This window comes from Spermophilus citellus (assembly GCF_964194105.1).
Source record: "Spermophilus citellus genome assembly, chromosome: 10".
Classification (NCBI taxonomy): Eukaryota; Metazoa; Chordata; class Mammalia; order Rodentia; family Sciuridae; genus Spermophilus; species Spermophilus citellus.
The window spans coordinates 76365926-76376656 of record NC_138197.1 but is presented as its reverse complement, the minus strand read 5'-3'; the positions used below and the strand labels follow the sequence as shown (position 1 = coordinate 76376656).

Below are 10731 nucleotides of genomic sequence, written 5' to 3'. Positions count from 1 at the left end.
CATCTAAGCCAACAATTTTAGACAAAATAAGACAGTTTTGTCTCTAAATGGTGCTCGGAGAAATGGATATCAACATGCAGAAGACTGAAAGTAGACTCCTGACTCTCTCCAGTTACAGAAATGAGTTAAAATAAATGTATATATTAACTATTAAACCTTAAACATTTTTATGAAGATAGTGATGTCCTGCCCTGTGATTTTAAGGTTTGACTTACATGGTGTGCCTACCACTCTCTCCCAGCATATTTACACATTTCTTCTCTCCCACAGATATTCAGTGTACATGAGGCTAATGTTAACCAAATTTTGACGATTCATTGCTGACTATTCTGATGTCTTTATCTGGAACATAGGCAAGGGCTTCACTGCTCTGGTGGAATTAGGCATAGGAGGAGCGGAATATATGTGTCTTGTTGTAGAAGGATTTCAAATAGAATGGCCCATGTTTTACAGTTCTAGTTATAGTAAAGCAACCAATTTAATATCTATTCATCCCAGTACTGTATAAAATAGATGTTGTTAATATCCATATATTAGTGTTGAGAAAGATAAGCTTTATAAACATCAAGTAAATAACCCTAGGTAATTCTGACAGATTGTCGAGAGTCTGAGATTTGAACTAAAAGCCTGTGTTTTAAACCACTGTGTGGCATTGCTTCTACTTTACCTCACAGGTTTTGGAAGAAATTTGGATGTGGAGGAACTTAATAATGTAGGTGTGACTGTTTAAGGATATTCTGTATCAGTTAAATGGTACCTCAATAATCTGGGATAAATTGAAAATCAAATTAATTACTAGACATTCAAAATAGAATAGGCTTTTCATACAAGGCCTTTTGTTCAGAAATACTATACATGCTGCAATACTTTCTGTGGGTCTGACAATTTGTATTCATGATCAGTATAATCCAGCTTTTACCTTCAATGCATGGGAAGCACCATGTTCATATTAACACATATAAAGTATATCAATATACTGGGTTATGTTGCATTTGTACTCAAAACAATAAACAGCATCCCACAACATGTTAGGATATCATTAAACCACATAAATATGCTCAGATTAAAAAACAAATGTCCTTCCATTGAAATCAAGGCCGTACTAACACCTGTTAAAATGTAGTTGTTTCCTTGAATCCATTTGCCGAATTTTCTTTAGTAGGATAATTTATTCCTAGCAATTTCCCAAGACTCATCATTTGGAATATTCTAGATATAAAACTAAATCCATACCTTATATTATTTTCACTTCATAGAATAGATATCTATGGTGGTTTATGTTAGCAATAAAAGCAGTATATTTGAGGAAAATCAATGGAGTGGTACACAAAATTTATGTTTTCTAATATCAAATTAATATAAACAAAAGGATGAAAATAAAATCATAATAGGATAAAGGATTTGATCCATGTACAGTGTATGCATTTATTTGAAATATGACACTGAACCCCATTAATGTTTACAATGAATGCATATAAATAAAAAAATCACCAGAAACTATGAAAGGGAGAGAAAATCTCTTGCTTTTAACTTAAAAATATGTCATCTAAGAAAATAAGCAATAGATTCTGTCAAGAAGAGGCACAAACAGAGAGGCTTCCATCCTTCCTCTAGGAATCTTTTTTAACCCTAATGTTTAGAAAGTGGGTATGTAAGGTGACAAAATCTAGAGTTTTTTTCTAATTTGAATAATGTGGACTATATGTATACCCTTTCCTTTCATTTTCCTCTTACAAAGGGATGGAGGTTGCAATGGCTACAAGTGAAACCTAAATGATACAGGAGAGAAATGAAATTACACTTTAATGGAAGCACAGATTCTGGGATTGAGGAACAAAGTCAGGGCTTCTCCCCTTGAAACAATGCTGATGTCCACAGGGTTTTTCTTTTTTCTTTTTTTTTGTTTGGGGTGGTACCCAGGATTGAACTCAGTAGCACTCAGCCATTAAGCCACATCCCCAGCCCTATTTTTTATTTTATTTAGAAACAGGGTCTCATTGAGTTGCTTAGCGCCTGGCTATTGCTGAGGCTGGCTTTGAACTCCTAATCCTCAGCCCCCTGAGCCACTGGGATTACAGGCATGTGCCATTGCACCCAGCTCACAAGGCATTTCTTACCACTCCTCTGACTCATGACACTCAACTAACCCCACAGTTTGCAATTACACACTGTAGCTCTGGCCTTCTTCATCATCCCAGATTCTTCACCACTTCCACTTTTTAAGCAGTGTTTTGCTTCTTAAATTTGAAGTCATTTCTGTAGAGAAGAGTTAAGTCTTCCTGTTCTTTGCTGGATCATTCACCTTTCTCTAGTAACACTTACTATGTCATTTCATTTCTTATTTGTAAATTTATTCAAAAATGTATAGTCTATATATCTTATCCCTACTCTAGATAAGTAGATTTCTTTAACATTAGAAGATATGATTTCTGTATTTTATCTTCAAGAGCCAGTTCAATCCTTGAAATTTAGTAGACTAAATTTAATAGACTAAACCACAATCATGTGGGAGGAGTTGGTGGAAAAGGCCTTTTTCCTTCATTCATATTTATGAAGTGCAAATACATTTTTCAATGAAGGGTGTTCTTTTTTTTTCTTTAAAACTTCACAATGTTTCTGACAGTGTCTTTGAAGACTTGCTTTACTTGTTGATTTCTTAGTGTATAAATGAAGAGATTCAACACAGGGTTGACTGAAGTAATGAGCACAGCTATTCCTTTGTTGAAAGGAAAATACCTTCTTCTTTTATAGGGGATTAATGTACATAAACATGCAGCTGCCATAAGACAGGGAGATGACAATCATGTGGGAAGAGCAAGTGGAAAAGGCCTTTGTCCTTTGCTGGGCAGAGAGGATTCTCAGAATGGTCCTGATGATGTATGTGTAAGAAACTGTCACCAGAACCAAAGTAATCACTAGAGTCACCACAGCCATGAGCATGATCATCCTAAGAGGCTTGTGTCTGAGCAGGCCAGCTCTAGGAGGGGCCCAGTATTCTGCACATAAATTCTGCTTTCTACAATCGCAATGTAAATGAAGTTATTCACTCAGTGTGTATATATATATATATATATATATATATATATATATATATATATATATAAATAACATAGATATAGGCTTAAATTAATGATCAGAAGAGAAACTAGATAACACATGGTTGTGTTTTGTTGGTGTCTTAGAAAGGCAAAAAGAAGAATGCCCTTTGGCAGTACTCTGATTTTTTTCTCAATCTTTTTGAAGTATATAGGAAGATTATACCCATACTATGGCCATAATATAAACAATTTATATGTCTGACCCAAAATATAAAGCGTAGTTGAATAATTTGATGTTTGATAAACATAGACAATAGTTCCATAAGTACTATAAAAGCACAAAAGTTTATTTTCATAATTATAAAGCACAAAACAACAAAAGACTGTTTATCAGTTAATTGAATTCAAATTATAAGAATGACTAGTCCTTGTTTTCCTTCTCTGCACTCTTCTCTAGACCCAGTTTTCCAAACCTTGATTTTATCTTTGACATCTTAGAATATCCTTTCCAAATAATGGACTTTTTTTGTGATAACTTGATCAATTTTCTTAAACTCTAACATTCTGGAGTCAAGAGCTGATGTAAATCTGAATAGTTGGAGAACTTACCCAACCAAAATATAGTCATAATGCTTCTAAATCCAGGGCTTGTTCTCTGTGAGTTTATGTCTCACACAAATGAGAAGTGGTATCTGGATATTTCCATTAAATATCACAAGAAGGGCATATGGCCAGAGATGCAACTTCTGCTTTGCATTTCTTTTTAATGACATTGGGTCTTTGACTAATATCTGGGCCTGCGATTATTGAAGAAACCATTCTGAATAAAGGAAACTTAAAAGAAGGCAAAATAAATTGTTTGATTTTGGTTTTTGGATTATAAGAGAAAAATGTTCCAGGGAGAACTTTAGCTTGATGAGTCTACCAAATTGGAAGAAGCCATGTTTGTCATTTTTATGAACAGTGCTCACAGTTATTCAGATTTAAATGTAAATAAGCCTCAAAAAAATCAATAGGCTCTCAGTTCTTTGAGAGAAATACAATCCGTTTTACTGTGTCTTTGAAAGCTGCCTTTACTTGTTTGTTTCGAAGTGTATAGATGAAAGGGTTAAGCAAAGGGGCAACTGAAGTAGTGAGGATGGACACCACCTTGTTGATGGCCACTCCTTCCTTTGCTGAAGGCTTGACATAGATGAAGATGCAGCTGCCATATGTGATGGAAACCACAATCATTTGGGAGGAGCAGGTGGAAAAGGCCTTTTTCCTTTGTTGGGCAGAAGGAAATTTTAGAATGGTCTTGATGATGTATGTGTAGGAGAGAAAGACACACACCAAGGTAGTAATTAGTGTCAGTATGGCAGAAGTTAAGACAGCAGAGGACGAGTGTAGCACAGACTCTGTTGCTCATGATGGTTGTGTAGTGCAGGGGCTTACAGATGGCCACATAGCTGTCATAGGACATGGCAGCCAGGAGAAAAAATTCTGTTGCTCCAAAGAGGACAACAAAAAATAATTTGGTGGCACAAGCATTGTAAGTAACAGTGTTGTCACCAGTTGTCATGGTGTACAGGAATCTGGGAATACAAACAGTGGTGAATGAGACTTCCAGGAAAGAGAAATTTCGGAGGAAAAAATACATGGGAGTTTTAAGATGAGAATCCAAAAGTGTGAGTGTGATAATGGTGAGGTTCCCAGCCACACTCAACATGTAAGTGAGAAACAAAAATATGAAAATTAGAACTTGTAGTTTTGGATCATCCGTCAATCCCAGCAGGATGAATGTTGTTATTGTTGTATGATTTCTCATCCCTGCCTTGTGCCAAGTCACAAGTGACTGGACCTGAAGAGATGTGTCAAAAGAAGCCAGCACTGAAGCCTGACTGGTGATATCCCAGCCAGACAGCTCAGTGCACTTAATATTTCTTTACCTGGTAATCAATTACCGTATTGAACACACTCATAACATTGACATCTTACAAGAAAGTTTCCACAGGAAATTTGAATATAGATCTTATGCTTGTAATTCTCTGATGACAAACCACATTAGTAAAAATGTCAAGTAAATACCAAACAAAACATAAATCGTATGTGCAGAATGCAGTTTATTAACAATATTGCCTGCAGGTGATACTCTATGTGTTCATATTCCTGAAAAACTATGACAATTTTAGACTTCTCTTCTCCCACCTTTATCTTTCTTTGCCTTCCCCTGCCATACTGTAACATTCTATTTTGCAAATCAAGGAGGATCTGTTAATTAGGATTTCATGTTGATCATTTAATGTTGTTCCAATGACTTTTAACAGCAGCACATTCATGTTAGTGTTAATTTTTTCTTTGTGCTTAAATTATCTCTAAAAAGGATGATAAGTTAGATCACAAAGATGCACCTTAACTTTTTTGTTCTTATATTTTTTGAATGAAAAGTATTTCTTTTTATGAGGTCATTTTAGGATACACAGTATTAATGAAACATTGTATTGGGGTTCATTTTAATATAATTATACAAGCATGGAATATAATTTGCTCTGATTCAGTCTTACTAATTCCCATTTCCCTTCTTCTATTCTTTTGATCTTTCTTCTTTTTATTTATAATTTTTGTATTTATGCATTTTGGATATATATGAAAGTGAGATTGGTTTGGGCATATTCATAGATGTACATAGAAAAGTGTGTACATTCATTCTACTCTTCTTCCCCTTTCCCCTCCCTTTTCCTTGAACCCTTTACTCTACTCCTCTCTTCTCTCTTCTATAGTAAAAATAATTTCTAGCCAGTTTGAGACTCTTGGGCATTGTGTTTCCTGAACCTTTGAAGTGGTATAAAGAACCATTTTCTGGAACCTGAGCATGAACCTGACTGAGTCCTGCTGTGGTGTTGGTCAAGGACAGAGCCCAGGAGGAGAGATCTGTGGTGCTGCTTTCTTTGCAGCCCCATCTACCCAGTCTTCTTAGTGCCACTCAGTCAGCTGAGTCTGTCTCTGACCTCTTTTTTGAATGATTCCTGCTGTTTTATTCCAATCATTCTCCCTGCTAATTTACCAACTGTCTTCCTAAAGTTGTTCATGTTCTCTGGGTTTTTGGTAATGTAACTAGCTCAGGCAACATCTAGGAACAGATGTAATCTTACAAACTCATCTTTGTAAACAAATAATAAAGTTACCTACCTTTCTCTATGGCCATTATCTCTGTCCATTTCAGCACTTCCCAGAAGTTTCAAGCCTCCTTGTATTCCAATTGATGTATTTTCAGGAACCACGTTAGATATGGGCTCAGGGAATTCTGCTTCACTTTGTATCCAAACTTAAACCCTCATTGCAGTTCCATATTTTAAGGAGCTGTTTTCAGATATGCAACTTGTAAAAGAAAATATTATAAATTCATTATCAGCGGTGTATATGTATTCAATAACTTAAAAATTATAAAATGTTATTATAAAATATGACATTATAAAATATATCTGTTAGAAGGGGAATTGTTAGATGTTCAATTTTAGATATAGCTCACAATTTGTAGAAAACAAATCCTACAAACTTTTGTATAAAAGTGGAAGAAACTAAGTTTTTAACTGTTTAAACAACTGCCTCATTTGCACCCAACATTTATGGTCCATTTGAGAATCAAAGACAAGGTTCTTTTCTCTTATTTATTACTATCCAAGAAAATAATCAAATTCTTTCATTAAAATAAATATTAAATAATTACTTATGATGTTTAGAGTACTATATCAGATACTCACCTATAGGTTCACCTATGAAAAATTGCTCCCTATAGAAGATTTGAGGTCACCAGTAGAAGATACTCTTTCATATTAACACATTTTCATTAACATGTTAACACAAGGTAACAGCAGAAATAGAATTTTGTAACCGAAACACTAACTATTTCATTCTTCTTCCTTGACAATTATTCTTAGTTATACTAGTATCTATTCTTAATTTCCTATATCAATTGAGATCCAACAGGCTCTGTTCAAAATTTGGCAGTCCAAGGTGTCACCAAAAGCAGGACACATGGCTCAGGGTACACAGATATGATTTTAGAACAAAGAAAACTGCATGGGAGAAATAATTCATCTGAGAGATAGTATTGTACCATCAGGGCCCCTGCAAATACAAGGTGATAGACCAGGTTTTTTTTATTCACACTGAATTACCCCTGTTCCTCTTCTTCTGTTCTCTCTCATGTATTCTTAGTCACTTTATGATTCGGTTTTTATTTTTTTAAATGAACAGTCTAGTGCATTTTAAAATATATTTTAGATACTTGTATATTATGTTTGAAATGAACCTCATTTAGTCTTCATTTGGGACCAAGACTTCTCACAGATTGGACAGTTTAGGTCCAAGAAGAGTTTGAATTCTGCATCAGCCAAATCCGTGGCAAAAGGACTTAAATACCTGATGGATAAAAAGGGCATGTTTCTTCCAGGAACATATCTAATATGGATATTGTTTGATATCCATGACACTAGCAGATACTTCTGAGTAGAGGTGTCTTTTCTGTAGTCTTCTGTGTTTCTAGAGAATTAAAACAGTCTCCTCAACTGATACTCATGGCCAGGATAAAGGAGAAACTGGCCATCAGAGGAAAATTCTAATTTCATTTTTCTTCAGAATGACACTTTTATAGAATGAATTGTCAACCCCCTTCAATGAACCAAATATAAGATTTTAAATCTGATTGTTCACCCTCTGCCTGTTTTTCAGAATATGGAATATATGTCACAAAAATTCCATACTAATTATATACTTACTTTTTGGACCCGTCTTCATTAGAGGGCTTTGACAGAACCACAGTGTAGGAGCCTTAGCTGTCAAAGAGCTTTGTGTGTATTCTGTTCCCACTCATTTTCACCTGTCTCAGTCCCCACATTCAGCCTCCACAGGAGCACATGTATATGTGGACACACTCATACACACACACTCAACCTTAGGCAAGTGTGGCAATTGACAGTTCCTGTCTAGATTTTCATCACTCCTGCTATCACGAGACAAGTCTCTATCCTCTCTTTATTCCCCACATCTAAAATGGCATCTTATACCTGATTACCCTTTGATTCTGTTAGTTCAAGGAAAAAAAAATAGCGTTGTAGAGTAAAAAGGGAAATTCTAGTCTGTTGGAGAGTTCATGTGGTCTTGGTCAGGGAGGCAGGCTTCACTGAAATTTTTGTAATAGCAGCCTTTGCTTTATGTTGCTACCAGTGCACAGGAAACAACAGAGCAAACAACTCAGTCCTTGGTGACTCAGTTTGAGAAGTTATTCACAAATTGTTGGCAGTCTAATGAACAATACAAAAATTTATGTAGCAATAGGGACAGTGTCCTCAGAGACCTGGAGCATTTAATGTTTGAATTCCCTTTTGATTACTTTGTTGAATCTCTGTATTTCCCCAGGATTAGATCCTGCCTGCTACTTCATATGTATTATACGTTATGTATTTGTGACCTAAATCCCATGTAAAATAAAAATACTATACTTAAAGATGTTTAAGAAGTCCTGTTTTTAGATAGGAAAACTGAGGATCAGAGGACTGTGAGTCAGTGTGCTTCCATGGGTGGTACAGTTTTGAACAAAAGTTTATCTTCCACTCCAATATTTGCTTCTGTGGAACACAACATGAGCTCCTTCCCCCAATAATTAGGAGGCTCACTGGCATTTCAAATGTGATTTTCTCCTAGTCTGCCTGGCCCACATTGTCAACCCCCCATTTCCTACTTGTATCTTTTCAGATAAGCGGTGGACTTACCTGTGATGTTTAAAGCAACAGAGAGTTTTGCATCTAAGCACTGAATGAAAAGTCCTTGTTCCTAGGATATGTTTTTCTTTCTATATTTTTTTACTTTGACTTCTCACTACTTTATGGAAGTTACTAAGGCTTTTTCTTTGATGTTTCTGTCATCATTTATGGACTCCAGCTCCTGCTGTTCCTGTTGATTCTTTGTCACATGATGGAGATGTTCACTGCAGCAGGTGTCTTGCCTGTTCCTCTCAGCACTGTTCCACTGAGTTTTCTCACATTCATTCACCCATTCACTGTGAGACAGTGTCTTTCATCCCTGATAAAGGGGATAGGTTGTAGATAAAGGACATGTGTCTTTGTTGAGTAAAGTTTTTTTTTAAATATGTTCTTTTAGATATTCCTGACATTAGAATATATTTTGACATCTTGTACATACGTGGAGTATAACTTCCTCTTCTTGTGGTTGTACATGATGTGGAGTTCCACTGGTCATATATTCATATATGAACAGAGGATAGTTATGCACAATTCATTCTCCTGTATTTTGAGCAAAGTTTTGAGGAATAGCTGATGAGCTTTAGCTAACACTGGTCATTTCCCTCCTTGTTCTGCTTCTTTTTATCCATAGTTCCTGAATGCTAGTTTTATTGAGGGTGACAAAGTGCCCAGGTAAAATACTACCCAGCCTCCCTGAGAGCTGATGTAGCTGCATGGCTAAGATTATGGCTGATGATAGACTTTCCACATTTTAATTGCTATTACTGCTATAGAACCAACAATTTCCGTGTGAATTCAGCTTTAATTGTATTTTCAGTTAAGTTTCTCTTGTGGATGATTTCTATCTAAATTCTCTTTGACCAGATATTATGTTTTGTATAATTTGAATCCTTTGAAATTCATCTAGACCCGCCCTGAATACTGTCTATCTTAGTAAATATTTTCTGTGAACTTAGAAAATTTCCGCTCTTTTTTGGGTGGAGTGTTCTGTAATAAAGTCAGAAAGGCCATAGTTATACAGGGTTTTGCTTATGTCGCCTACATACTTACTGAATTTATATATTAGTTCAATTAATCATTGACTCAAGTGATTCAATGTTTTCTAACTATAATATTGTATTTGTCTTTTTCTCCTTGTAGTTTAATCAGTTAATGCTTTCTATATTTTGAAGCATTATCCTCTGCACAAACACTTAGAGTAATTATGGTTTCTTAAAGAATAGAGCTTTTTATCATCCCCAAACTTGTTATCTCTACTAAAATTCTTTGGTCTAATTTACATTGTTCATTGTGAATATGGTCACTCCAAATTTTAAAAAATGTGGATAATGCAATGCGTTATTATTTGTTATAGGCTATCATCTAACTTTTTGGATAGTGCTATTTCATGTATTTCGTCTGAAAAACTGTTGTTCAATTTCTGTCTTATATTAAAATTTACTTTCTTTTAGGCAGCAGAGTTGCCAATGCTGCCGCGTATGTTTTCTTCCTCTCGAATCATAGTTTTTGTCTTTCCATGGTGACGACACTTAAAATTCACTCTCTTAACACATTTAAAATGTATGCCATGGCATTGCAAAGTATAGTCATAATGTTGTGCGTTAGATCTCCAGAACTTACTTGTCTTGCTTAGCAAACTTTGTACTCATTGACCAAACATCTCCCTGCTTCTCCAACCCACAGCCCCTATTCTATTCTCTGCTTCTCTTCTGTTTTTTTTAATCTATTGTACATTCCTCATACAAGAGATTAAACAATGATCTTTTTTAGTGTCTGACTTATTAATTTAGAATAGTGTCCTCTGCATTCATACATATTGTCAAAATGCCAGGATGTTCAACTTTTTTTATGGGGATTCTTTTTTTCACTCCTTCCACATTTTTTCACTGGTGCATTACAGTTGAACACACTGTTATGTCCCTCCATGTTGTTACATACATGGTGTGGTTACA

At 35.3% G+C, this 10731-nt stretch overlaps 1 pseudogene across 1 annotated transcript; it reads right to left on the bottom strand.

Moving 5' to 3' along the window:
* Nucleotides 1-4058: 4058 nt before the first annotated feature.
* On the bottom strand, nt 4059-4845 carry LOC308657693 (olfactory receptor 6C2-like; annotated as a pseudogene). Its single transcript has one exon. The product of its transcript is annotated as an olfactory receptor 6C2-like (transcript).
* Nucleotides 4846-10731: the final 5886 nt, after the last annotated feature.